Source organism: Lissotriton helveticus, chromosome 5_1 (assembly GCF_964261635.1).
Source record: "Lissotriton helveticus chromosome 5_1, aLisHel1.1, whole genome shotgun sequence".
NCBI classification, from domain to species: Eukaryota; Metazoa; Chordata; class Amphibia; order Caudata; family Salamandridae; genus Lissotriton; species Lissotriton helveticus.
Window position 1 is genome coordinate 1,596,398,041 of NC_136065.1, and position 9,564 is coordinate 1,596,407,604.

The following is a 9,564-nucleotide window of genomic DNA, read 5'->3' on the forward strand; positions in this document are numbered from 1 at the left end:
ATTTGAGAAACTATTCTTCTTTAATTGTAATCGTTGAGCTAGTAGACAAGTGATTGTGGTAAAAACTGAGTCTTACAGTATAGTGTGCAACATTTTTCTGTTTTTATTCAACAAAGATCATAGTGTGAGTCAGACTTTATTTCACAAAATGGTGGTAGAATAATTTGTTTAGTTGATGGGTTTACAATTAATGCAAAGCGTGTAGTCATGGTTTGAGTCAGGCCTGGGAGAGCTAAAGAAATTGCTTACCAAGTGTCTCTGTAGCATGTAGTAATGATGTGAGTGAATTCTCATTTATACACTCTCATTTCTACCTTGAGCCCCAAAACTCCCTGAACACCACTGCTCTGTCTTGAAACCTAAAACAGTACTCCCAGCAAGACTCTATTTCACTGCAATAATTATTTTTCTGAATTGCAAGGCATACTTTCATGTGTCTAAGATCACAGTGTTCCTTGCTCTCTATCTCTTTCCCTCTGTGTCCTTTAACCTTGATTTCCTTAACGTCTCTGTTTCTACCACTCCTTCTCTCTCCAACACTCACTTTCCCTCTGTGTTCATTTTTAACCTTTTCTATCATTCTCCTTCCCTCATCTTTATACCCCTTCCCTAACTGTTATTATCCTGTACTTATAGCCACTCCCCTTTCCCCACTACACTTCTTCCTGTCTGTATGTCACACCCTTTCTTTTTTTCGCATTCTTTCACTCACTGTCCCTCACTCTCCTTCCCTAATTGAAATCCTTACTCCCCTTCTTTCACTCCAGTTTTCTAACTCCCTTCATACCTTCACTCCACTTATCTCTCCCTCACTCCCCATCTCTCACTTTACCTTACCCCTCTTTTCTTATCCTCATACCCCTTCTCTCACCATCACTGCAGTTCTCTTACTTCAACCCCCTTTACCCTGCTCTACTTCTTCCTCTCAATCTAACTCCCCTTTCCTGTCTCCGTCCCCTGCTCCCCTTCTCTCACTCCCCCTCCCTCACTCTCTTTTCCTTACTGCCATTCCCTTACTCTTACAATCTCCTTACCTTTATTCCCTACCCTTAGTCCCTTTTTTTCAGTCACTCTTTGACTCCCCTTTCCTCACTTACCACACTACCCTTTCCACACTTATTCTATCAGTCCCTTCCTCCCCTACACTCAGTCATGGCAGTCATTCATTTATACTCTACTCATTCATTCAAAAAAAGTATGACACAGTGTATAAGAGGTATAGCTCTTCATGGAGAAGTGAAGTGAGTTCTGAAAAGAACTGTTTTTTTGTCTTTTTCGTTTTGTAGTGTTTTTTTAGTTATTCATCAATTTTATATATTTTTTGTTTTTTTTAACAAAAAAAAAGTTAACCATAAAGTGCTCAAAAGGAAAAAAAAAAATGAAATGAAGAAAATTATTGCCGGGAGCATTGGTGGTTGCGAATTTTCAGCTCCATTAAATTCAGACTTTGCTCTCCGTAGCAAAATACTTCATAGCATTTGTTACAACGGAGATGCACTTCCTTGAAAAGTGGCCGGATATTAGGAGCAGTGTCCTTTGACTTCTTGGCAGGTGGCTGGTGTTGCTGCACATCTGAGTCAGAGGAGGAGGAATCCTGTTGTCTGTCTGCCATCTTTTCAATTCAGAAACAAAAAACAAAGTCCAAAGGAGGAACACAGCAGTAAAGGTGCTTCTTCCAAGAAAGTGAAAGAAATAGTGAGGAAAGTGGGTGGGGTTTTTGAAGATTCTGGAAAAGAAACTACTAATAACCAATCAAAAGTGTAGTTTTAGAGTCACATGACTTTGTTTTCAAGTCACATGTCTTGACGTGCGCGCACGCTGCGTGCACGCATCGCAAATGAATGACATTTTACCCGATTTTCGTAAAACATGAAAAAGAAGCAGGGAAGATACTCCCTGACCCCCTAGGCTTTCTCGGGGGTCCCTGAAGGCCTTCAAAGGCCAAAAAAAAACCATAGCTCGCACCCCATAGCCACCATTTTGTGTAGTTTTAAATAAGAGTGACAAATAAAAGTGGAGAACGTGAAAAGGGGGCAGGGTAGAGTGTCCCTGACCCCCTAGGCATACTGAGGGGGTCCCTGAAGGACCCCAAAGGACAAAAAAACATTTTTTTTTTTTATCGCGAGGTGCGCGCACGGTGCTCGCACCCCATAGCTGCCATTTTGTGTAGTTTTAAAACAGAGTGACAAATAAAAATGGAGAACGTGAAAAGGGGGCTAGAGTGTCCCTGACCCCCTAGGCCTACTGAGGGGTTCCTTGAAGGACCCCGAAAGACAAAAAAACAATTTTTTTAAAATCGCGAGGTGCGCGCAACGTGCGCGCACGTCAGAAAGAAAACTGAAAAAAATACAGTTCAATAATAAGTTAGAGTGTTTAGATGTTGGTTGGCTCTAAAAAGAGCCGTTGTGTTCATTGGGTGTTTTTTGTACCTACAGGTAAGTACAGATGCAGAGTCTAAAGTTTAAAATGGAGACTCTATTCCCCTCATCAGTAAAATGTACACCATCTCTCCTATAGATGCCTTGCATGTTGTAACGCAAGTTGTTGTGGTATATAGAACCCATACCATAGTCTCTGAGGAAAGCAGAAACAGACTTATTCCTATTTTGCCTTTGGCATATATTAGAATATACCAAGGCAGTTTTTGGAAAAAGTGACATCAATTGCCCAAAGGTGTCCTTTAAAAGCATTTCCAGACCTACCCCAGTCAAAGTGACCAGGTCATTGCCACCACAGTGCACAATTATGAGGTCAGGGTGTGGTAGATGCATAAAGGATTTTACCAATGGCATCAATTGGTGACATCTCAATCCTCTCTGGCCAATCCACATAATATCTACATTTGGTAAATCAAGGTTGTGAAAACAACTATTTGCTACATACCTTTCACTCCAGAAAACATAGCTATGTCCTACTATCCAGACTTTCAGCATCTTGAAGGCAGATGTGGTTGTACTCAGATGGATTGTGGAAATGAAATGGCAGTTTGAAAGTAGGAGTTTAGAAAGAAAAGTGGTTCAGATTCGGTGCACTTGAAAAAGAAGAAATGATTGGTGGTTTCTGATAATTTAAGATTGAAAACTAGGGTGCATCCTACTGTTTTTTTAAAGTAATAATACTATTGGTTTAGAAAAAGTCATTGAAAAGAACATTGCACAGGATAAGCTGGAATATTGTGAAGTCAAACACACTTGCTGGTTTGGTTTGCAACATTGAGAGATTAACTTTTAACCTTTTGAGTTCAGATAGGTGTTCTATGGAGAGTTGCCATGGTAACAGGCAGAGAGAGCAGTGGGGGAAGGTTGAACATTATGTGACTTTGAAAGTGTTGAAATGTACAACCAATTAAAATGTTAGTTTGGTTTTGAATTTGTTTGGGAAGAAATTTCATTGGGTATGAACAGAGATATTTATTTTTTCGCTCTCATTGTCTCTCTCTTTTTGTCTTCCTCACCTTTGCTCTCTTTATAGAACACTACTAGGAAGATCCTCTCCCCCCCCTTTCACTGTAGTAATTATATGACTGAATTGCAAGGATTTCTGTTATGTGTCTAAGGTCACAGTGTGAGTCTCATGTTTGGATGTAATGCTGGGAAAAAAGTAATGCTGCAAATTGGAAATGTATTTTGAAAATGACTCATGTTTCTGCACTGTATTGTAGCGCTGAAATAGATAGGATGTGTTTTGTCTCTTAATCGTTTTAGTGTGGTAAATGTGTTTTGGTAAAAAGTTTGGTTTTAAACTTTTTGTCCAGGATCACACTGAGTGTCTGTGTAAATTAAAGAATTATATTTGCACCTTTTACTATAATCTCTCCTGTCTCTTCTCACAGTCTACCTCCCTCTGGTTATACTGTTTTCTTTCATGAAAATATTGTGTCTTATATTTGGATGTAATGCTGGCAAAAAGTAATGCTGCAAATTTGAAATGTATTTTGAAAATGACACAGGTTTCTGCATTGTATTGTAGTGGTGAAATAGATAGGCTGTGTTTTGTCTCCTAAACCTTTTCGTGTGGTAAATGTGTTTTGGTAAAAAGTTTGGTTTTCAACTTTTTGTCCAGGATCACACAGAGTGTCTGTGTAAATTAAAGAATTATATTTGCACCTTTTACTATAATCTCCGCTGTCTCTTCTCACAGTCTACCTCTCTCTGGTTATACTGTTTTATTTCATGAAAATATTTTGTCTTTTGTTTGGATGTAATGCTGGCAAAAAGTAATGCTGCAAATTGGAAATGTATTTTCAAAATGACTCAGGTTTCTGCACTGTATTGTACTGTTGAAATAGATAGGCTGTGTTCTGTCTCCTAAACTTTTTCGTGTGGTAAATGTGTTTTTGTAAAAAGTTTGGTTTTAAACTTTTTGTCCAGGATCACACAGAGTGTCTGTGTAAATTAAAGAATTATATTTGCACCTTTTACTATAATCTTCCCTGTCTCTTCTCACAGTCTACCTCTCTCTGGTTATACTGTTTTCTTTCATAAAAATATTGTGTCTTATGTTTGGATGTAATGGTGGCAAAAAGTAATGCTGCACATTGGAACTGTATTTTTAAAATGACTCAGGTTTCTGCACTGTATTGTACTGCTGAAATAGTTAGGTTGTGTTCTGTGTCTTAAACTTTTTCGTGTGGTAAATGTGTTTTGGAAAATAGTTTGGTTTTAAACTTTTTGTCCTGGATCACACTGAGTGTCTGTGTAAAGCAGACACAGAGATGGTACACACAGAAGAAATATGGTGCAGGCAGAGACACAGATAGTGGAAGTAGACACAGAGATGTTACACACAGAGGATAGATGGTGCAGGCAGAGACTCAGATAGTGTAAGCACACACAGACATGGTACACACTGAGGATAGAAGATGGAGGGCTGTAGGCATAGGGACAGATAGTGCAAGCAGATACAGACATGGTACACACAGAGGGTAGATAGTGTAGGGTTGCAGGCAGAGGGACAGATGGTGCAGTCACAGAAAAGATGGTGCAGAGAGAGGGTGAGATGGTTTAAGCAGAGAGTCAGATAGTGCAAGCAGACACAGACATGGTACACACCGAGGATAGAAGATGGAGGGCTGTAGGCATAGGGACAGATAGTGCAAGCAGATACAGACATGGTACACACAGAGGGTAGATGGTGTAGGGCTGCAGGCACAGGGACAGATGGTGCAGTCACAGAAAAGATTGTGCAGAGAGAGGGTGAGATGGTTCAAGCAGAGAGTCACAGACACAGACATGGTACACACTGAGGATAGAAGATGGAGGGCTGTAGGCATAGGGACAGATAGTGCAAGCAGATACAGACATGGTACACACAGAGGGTAGATGGTGTAGGGCTGCAGGCAGAGGGACAGATGGTGCAGTCACAGAAAAGATTGTGCAGAGAGAGGGTGAGATGGTTCAAGCAGAGAGTCAGTTAGTGCAAACAGGCACAGACATGGTACACACAGAGGACAGATGGTGGAGTGCTGTAGGCAGAGAGTGAGATAGTGTAAGCAGACACAGACATGGTACACACAGAGCGTTGATGGTGTAGGGCTGCAGGCAGAGGGACAGATGGTGCAGTCACAGAAAAGTTGGTGCAGAGAGAGGGTGAGATGGTTCAAGCAGAGACTCAGATAGTGTAAGCAGACACAGACATGGTACACACTGAGGATAGAAGATGGAGGGCTATAGGCAGAGGGACAGATAGTGCAAGCAGACACAGACATGGTACACACTGAGGATAGAAGATGGAGGGCTGTAGGCAAAGGGACAGATAGTGCAAGTAGATACAGACATGGTATACACAGAGGATAGGTTGTGTAGGGCTGCGGGCATAGGGACTGATGGTGCAGTCACAGAAAAGATGGTGAAGAGAGAGGGTGAGATGGTTCAAGCAGATACTCAGATAGTGCAAGCAGACAGAAACATGGTATACACAGAGGATAGATGGTGGAGTGCTGTAGGCAGAGGGACAGATAGTGCAAGCAGATACAGACATGGTACACACAGTGGATAGGTGTTGTAGGGCTGCAGGCAGAGGCACAGATGGTGCAAAAAAGCCTGAAAGAATATTCCTAGCAAGACTCCTTTTGATTGTAGTAATCATTTTACTAAATTGGAAGGTATAGTGTTATGTGTGTAAGATCACAGTGTGAGTCTCTTTTCACGTAAGAGGAAGGTGGCAGATTAATTTGCTTAGTTAGTGTGTTTAAAAATATGGGAATATATGTATTTATTAAAAATTATTCGAGTTAGTCTTTTTGTAGTATTGTAATAATTTGGATCATTGATGTGTTTAAAAAAACATGAGAATACATGTTCTGATGAAGTGTGTTAGGGTTTAGGGTATGTAATATTAGAAACTGCTATGCACTATGTCTATCAGGCCTGTTAATTTGGAAATAGTCTCCATGCTGTGTACTGAAGATCGTGGCTGTACTGTAGAAATGCCATAGACAAAGAGATGGTACACACGAAAGAGAGATGGTACAGGCAGAGACACAGATAGTGGAAGCAGATACAGAGATGGTATATACAGAGAATAGATGGTGCAGGCACAGACAAAGATAGTGGAAGCAGACACAGAGATGGTACACAGAGAGGATAGATGGTGCAGGCAGAGACACAGATAGTGGAAGCAGACACAAAGATGGTATACACAGAGGATAGATGGTGCAGGCAGAGACACAGATAGTAGGAGCAGACACAGAGATGGTACACACGGAAGAGAGATGGTGCAGGCAGAGACACAGATAGTGGAAGCAGACACAGAGATGGTACACACCGAGAATAGATGGTAAAGGACTGTAGGCAGAGGGACAGATAGTGGAAGCAGACACAGAGATGGTACCAACAGAGAATAGATGGTATAGGGCTGCAGGCAGAGGGAGAGATAGTGGAAGCAGACACAGACGTGGTACACACAGAGAATAGATGGTATAGGGTTTCAGGCAGAGGGACAGATAGTGGAAGCAGACACTGAGATGGTACACATAGAGGATAGATGGTTGAGGCAGAGACACAGATAGTGGGAGCAGACAATGAGATGGTACACACAGAAGAGAGATGGTGCAGGTAGAGGCACAGATAGTGGAAGCAGACACAGAGATGATACACACAGAGAATAGATGGTGTAGGCAGAGACACAGATAGTGGAAGCAGACACAGAGATGGAACACACAGAGGATAGATGGTGCAGACAGAGACACAGATAGTGAAAGCAGACACAGAGATGGTACACACAGAGGATAGATGGTGCAGGCAGAGGGAGAGATAGTTGAAGCAGACATAGAGATGGTACACACAGAGAATAGATGGTGCAGGCAGAGACACAGATAGTGGAAGCAGACACATAGATGGTACACACAAAGGATAGATGGTGCAGGCAGAGACACAGATAGTGGAAGCAGACACAGAGATGGTACACACAGAGGATAGATGGTGCAGGCAGAGGGAGAGATAGTTGAAGCAGACATAGAGATGGTACACACAGAGAATAGATGGTGCAGGCAGGGACACAGATAGTGGAAGCAGACACATAGATGGTACACACAGAGGATAGATGGTGCAGGCAGAGACACAGATAGTGGAAGCAGACACAGAGATGGTATATACAGAGAATAGATGGTGCAGGCACAGACACAGATAGTGGAAGCAGACACAGAGATGGTACACGGAGAGGATAGATGGTGCAGGCAGAGGCACAGATAGTGGAAGCAGACATAGAGATGGTATACACAGAGGATAGATGGTATAGGACTGCTGCAGAGGTACAGATAGTGGAAGCAGACACAGAGATGGGACACACAGAGAATAGATGGTGCAGGCAGAGACACATATAGTGGAAGCAGACACAGAGATGGTACACACAGAGGATAGATGGTGCAGGCAGAGACACAGATAGTGGAAGCAGACACAGATGGTACACACGGAATAGAGATGATGCAGGCTGAGACACACACAGTGGAAGCAGACACTGAGATGGTACACACAGAGAATAGATGGTATAGGACTGCTGCAGAGGTACAGATAGTGGAAGCAGACACAGAGATGGGACACACAGAGAATAGATGGTGCAGGCAGAGACACATATAGTGGAAGCAGACACAGAGATGGTACACACAGAGGATAGATGGTGCAGGCAGAGACACAGATAGTGGAAGCAGACATGGCGATGTTACACACAGAGGATAGATGGTGCAGGTAGAGACACAGATAGTGCAAGCAGACACAGAGATGGTACACACAGAGAATAGATGGTATAGGGCTGCAGGCAGAGGGAGAGATAGAGGAAGCAGACACAGACATGGTACACACAGAGAATAGATGGAATAGGGTTTCAGGCAGAGGGACATGTAGTGGAAGCAGACATAGAGATGGTACGCAATGAGGATAGATGGTGCTGGCAAAATGTGGGAGCAGACATAAAGATGGTACACACAGAAGAGAGATGGTGCATGCAGAGACACAGATAGTGGAAGCAGACACAGAGATGGTACATACGGAAGATAGATGGTGCAGGCAGAGGGAGAGATAGTGGAAGCAGACATAGAGATGGTACACACAGAAGAGAGATGGTTCAGGCAGCAGAGACACAGATAGTTGAACCAGACACAGAGATGGTACACACAGAGGATAGATGGTGCAGGCAGAGACACAGATAGTGGAACCAGACACAGAAATGGTACACACATATAGTAGATGGTGCAGGCAGAGACACAGATAGTGGAAGCAGACATAGAGATGGTACACATAGAGTATAGATGGTGCAGGCAGAGACACAGATAGTGGAAGCAGACACAGAAATAGTATATACAGAGAATAGATGGTGCAGGCACAGACACAGATAGTGGAAGCAGACACAGAGATGGTACACAGAGAGGATAGATGGTGCAGGCAAAGACACAGATAGTGGAAGCAGACACAGAAATGGTATATACAGAGAATAGATGGTGCAGGCACAGACACAGATAGTGGAAGCAGACACAGAGATGGTACACACAGAGAATAGATGATGCAGGCAGAGATAGAGATAGTAGGAGCAAACACAGAGATGGTACGCACGGAAGAGAGATGGTGCAGGCAGAGACACAGATAGTGGAAGCAGACACAGAGATGGTACACTTAGAGAATAGATGGTGCAGGCACAGACACAGATAGTGGAAGCAGACACAGAGATGGTACACAGAGAGGATAGATGGTGCAGGTAGAGACACAGATAGTGGAAGCAGACACAAAGAAGGTATACACAGAGGATAGATGATGTAGGCAGAGATAGAGATAGTAGGAGCAAACACAGAGATGGTACGCACGGAAGAGAGATGGAGCAGGCAGAGACACAGATAGTAGAAGCAGACACAGAGATGGTACACACAGAGAATAGATGGTATAGGACTGCAGGCAGAGGGACAGATAGTGGAAGCAGACACAGAGATGGTACACGCTGAGAATAGATGATATAGGGCTGCAGGCAGAGGGAGAGATAGAGGAAGCAGACACAGACATGGTAGACACAGAGAATAGATGGTATAGGTTTTCAGGCAGAGGGATAAATAGTGGAAGCAGACACAGAGATGGTACAGAT